Raw genomic sequence first — 4,872 nt, 5'->3', positions numbered from 1 at the left:
CACACTCATAATCACACACAGCTGGTGTCTCTCCTCTTACCAGTGTACAGGCTGCAGTGGATTTACCTTCTGCTTCTCTCTGCTGTGTGGCTTACACTTCCCACTCCAGTACATCTATGTCCATGATCTGAGTCCAAGTCCAAACCAGTTTCCTGAGTCCATACTAATTCCTTGAGTGGAAACTCCCTTAGCCAATTGTTTAGGGGGTCTGGAGGAGCTTTAGGGTTTGGAGATAAAAACAATTCTGGGCCTTTTTTTTGCCAGGTCAAAATGCTTGATTATAAGACCTCTGTAGACAATTCCTCTCTATGTCAAGAGGGAGAAAGCTAGGATGTGCAGAAGCTCTTTTCCTAGCTTCTGCATGATGCATGAAATGCAAATCAGTTGTCCATCTTAAACTATATTTTTACAGTGTCAGCTTGTGTGCCTCTGGAAATTCCTAAGGCTTTCATGTTCTCTTCTCCTTGAAGACACACTCAGGGAATTCTCCATTTCCTACATTACAGGATATAATTTCTTGTATATATCTAATGTTCTGGATTTCACCTGGTTTTTAACTATCTACTCTGTAGATAGTTTCCATACCAGGCCACTTGAAGACTTCTTTGAAATTCATAGAGATGCAGAAAAGTGCTGGGAGTCTCTAGCACACCATCTTAAAAATCAGATCATGCTTCACTTTTAACAACAAAGCTGAATTTGAGGCAAACAGGAAAGAGAGAACAGAATTTATTGTTATAATAAAGGAGATAAAAGTCTCATAGAAGTAGAGTAGAGTAGTAGTAGCCCAAAGTTAAGAAGGGTGTAGGGAAAGAAGGATGAAACTAAAGTGAGGAACAGGTACAGTGGTGCAGTTAGATAGGAGGAAGAGTTTCTAATGTTCTATACCACAGTAGAGTTACCATAATTGATGAGAATTCATTGTATATTCTAAAACAGGTGGAAGAGAAGATTTTCAACATTTACAGCACAAAGAATGATAAATACTTGAAGTGAACGATATGCCAATTACAATCATCTGATCATTCCAAAATGTATAAATATGCTGAAATATTGTACTGCACCCCTTAAGTATGTACTGAAATATCACACTCTAATTCTTAAATATGTAACAATTTTTAAAAGATTCTTTAAGGATAAAATAAGTTTTGAAAGCAAAATATATATGATATTACACTGATAAAAACATTTTTATAGGGACAAATAAGCAGGACACCTAAAGATCAATGGAATGAAATGGTTTCATGTCACTTTGGGCAATGATACCTGGTAATTCAGTGGGAAAAACAATAGCACTTTTTCAACAAGTCATGATGTTCAAGAAATTCCCACATCATAAAATCTATCAAAAGGTGACTGAATAAATAAACTGGTAGATTTATATCCTATAATGCTACTCAATATTGAGAATAAACAAACTACTGCTACACACGATTGCCTGTTTGAATCTACAGAAAGTTATATAGGACTGAAGAATCGAGATACAAGAGTACACAATAAATAATTTCCTTTGTATGAAGTTCACAAATAGGAAAATCTATTATATAGTGGTAGAAAATAGACAGGAGTCAGATTAGTGGCATGAGGTGGGAGAGTGATTACAAAGTTCACAGTCAATTGTGTGTTTTAGAATAATTCTAGACTTGAACTGGGATAGAGATTATGAAACTTCTTGATGTCTACCCTTAAACAGTTGTGTTTCTTTGTAGGTAAATTGTTCTTTAAGAAAACTGAAAACTTGGGCTGGTGGAGTGACTCAAGTGGTACAGCACCTGCCTGGCAAGTGTGAAACCTTGAGTTCAAACCTCATTGCCACAAAAAAACCCAAGGAAAATTGAAAACTACAAAAGAGGTGTCTTATGCCCACAACCTAACTATTGCTATAGATGGTCAATTACTTATAAATACACCAATTACATGGTCATTCTATGATCTCAGATTGTTTTAATATATTAAATATATATTTAATATATTAATATATTAAATTTTAATATATAAATATATATTTAATGTATTAAACATTGAATATAATTGCCTTTTCCTCATTAACATTGCATCTGAACATTTTTTAACATTGTTTATTTTTTATGATTTTTTTGTTGATATTCTTTGTATGTTTTTCTATTCAGCATATTTTCTTTTCAGTAGATTATGTGCAGGAGCTCTTCCTGCATGCTGGAGTTTAATCTTGTGTCTGTTAGATGTGCTACATACTACAATTAGTTTTTCAAATTTGTTTATGTTTTCTTTTGTCCTAGAAAACTTTCTTATTTGATGTGGTCAAAGATTTGAAACCTTAAAAATATAAGTATTCCGGTATTAATATCAATGTGTTTCTGGATAAAATATGCAAAATTTCCATGAGTTGCCATCACAGGCAGAAAGGTATTTTATTCCTGCAAAGGACTTTTCTCAGAGCACCATGCATGTGTCTGTTCCTTAGGCTGTAGAAGAATGGTTCATCATGGGAGTCACCAGAGCCATGTATATCAGAGTCATGACAGTCTCCTTAACAGTGGAATTATTAGTTGATAGACATAAGTAGAGACCAATGTCTAACCAACAGAATAATGACACCACAGACAGGTGGGAGCCACTTGTGGAAAAGACCTTGTGAATACCCTGAGCAGAGGGACTTTGAGGATAGAGGAAACAATTTGTTCACAGGACCTGATGATGAGTAGAAATGACATGACAAAAACAAGCCCTCCCATGATCAGCATCACCAACTCATTTGCATAAGTGTCAGAGCAGGTCAGCTTCAGCTGAGTAGACAAATCACAGGAGAAGTGGGGGATTACATTGACTTCAGAGAAAGACAGTCTGGCCATGAGCACTGTGTGCAACATGGCATGAAACGTGGTCAGCACCCAGGACAGCACCACCACACAAACAAAGCTTTGTACTCATGATGCTGGTGGAGTGCAGGGGGAAGCAGATGGCCACATAGCAGTCACAGGCCATGGATACAAGAAGGAACTTCTTGAGGTCTCCAAAAAATAGGAAGAAGTACATTTGTGTCATACATTGTACATAGAGGATGGAGGGCACTTGGCTCTCTGTGTTCTGGAACACTTTGGGAATAGTCACAGAGGAAAAACAGAGTTCTGAGAAGCACAAGTTGCTGAGAAACAAATAGATGGTTGTATAGAGACGGGAGTCCAGTAGAATGAGGACAATGATAAGGATCTTACCCCAGGATCATAGTAAGATACATGGCCAGGAACAGAACATAGAACAGATGTTGGTGCTCAAGCTAGATGGGTAGGCTCAGGAGGAACTATGATTAGAGAGTTTGTTTCATTTCTGTAATGCTCTGTCTCCTATCTTTAAGAGACAATAATACTGTATATTAAAAATCAAAATAAAGATGGACATATTTCTAGATTCATGATCAATTATGTTTCTATAATAATTGATCTCATCGTAATTACAATTACAATCTCTGAATTTTAAATGTCTATAATCTCCTGTATTATAATAATACCTTCATAGCTTTAACATCTCCCAGCATTCTACCATTTCTTGAACTTTTCATCTGCTTGTTACTGAGATACAAACGCTATGATTTTTCTCTTACTCGCCTGACCAGATATCCTAGGCAATTGTATTTGGCTCCTGATCTGTTATTATTTTATATGTTGATGTTCATGAAGGATTTTTCTAAACTCAGTCCTCATAATTCTATCTTCCTTCCAAGAAACACTCATCTACTCCAATGTCTTAGATTATCACTTAAAATTCAGGCTTGTATATTTCTTTCACGTGTGCAACTATATCTCATTGTTTAATATTTCTCCTCCCCTAGCTGTGTCACAGATCTTTTAAGCTCAATAGATTCCAAACAAAAATCATGGTCTCACTTTCCTGTCCCCATCCTCTTTGTTCTCTCAGATTTAAGTAAAAAGAATTCTTCAAGATCAAATAAGAAATCAGTGAATTTTATTAAATCCATTCCTTTCTCTTACCTTCAACTCTAGTCTAACAAGATCTGTACATTCTCTACATTCTCCTGCTTCTCCACTCATTCCTTATCACAGGAAAATGATCCTAAAATAGGTTGACATCTTGTCTTTTCTGGACTACTGAAGTAATCCATGCCTCAATACCCATCTCCTTAACTATGCTCCATTCTCATGATGGCTTTCTAAGGTGGAAATCTGAACATCTCTTTCCTCTTTAGTGCTTCATGAAATATCTTTGCTTATAATAAAAGGTTTCTTTCAAGGATAAATATGAATCTCCATTCTGTGACCTGTTCCTACCTTTACAGCCTCATATAGCCCCACAGTGACAATTGTATTTCACACTGCAGTGAAGCTCAACTTGAAAATCTTAACTTACTGCTTCCAGTCTCTTCCACTCCTGTTTCTCCTGCCTATCATGTGTCCCCTCTGCTCCCTCTTCACAAGGCTTTCTCCAGTTATCCTTGACATGAAAGAAATTGTTGGTCACTTGTTCAGCAAAACCTTCCTTACCTCTGCAGAGCAGGTGGCATCTGCTGCCATGTTCCTACAGCCTCCTGTACTCATATTTCTCAGTGCCTTGAATCACTGGCATATAGCTGACTTCCCATCAGATTGTGAGCTCCATGAAGGAAAGGTCACATCTGCCTCCATGACTGCAGCTGGGCCAGCAGCTGGCATGGTGCCTCGAAGTACCAGTATTTCATAAATATATGTTGGCTGTGCTTCAGACTGAGACACAGGTAGATTCCTTCAACTTAAAGGCAGAAAATTCCCATGGAGTTAGCATAGTCATTCCTCTGAAACATTCCCAGAATAAAAACTCACTACACTTAACCATTTAGCACTAAAATTTGACACTCTATGATCAACTTCATATATCTAATTTTATATTTATGAAAAACAT

General features: G+C 36.8%; 1 pseudogene; it reads right to left on the bottom strand.

Moving 5' to 3' along the window:
- Positions 1–2,371: 2,371 nt before the first annotated feature.
- Positions 2,372–4,508, bottom strand: LOC109703250 (olfactory receptor 1468-like; annotated as a pseudogene).
- Between the last annotated feature and the right edge of the window lie 364 nt (positions 4,509–4,872).

Source organism: Castor canadensis, chromosome 11, assembly GCF_047511655.1.
Source record: "Castor canadensis chromosome 11, mCasCan1.hap1v2, whole genome shotgun sequence".
Lineage (NCBI taxonomy): Eukaryota > Metazoa > Chordata > Mammalia > Rodentia > Castoridae > Castor > Castor canadensis.
This window is presented reverse-complemented; position numbering and strand designations above follow the sequence as displayed.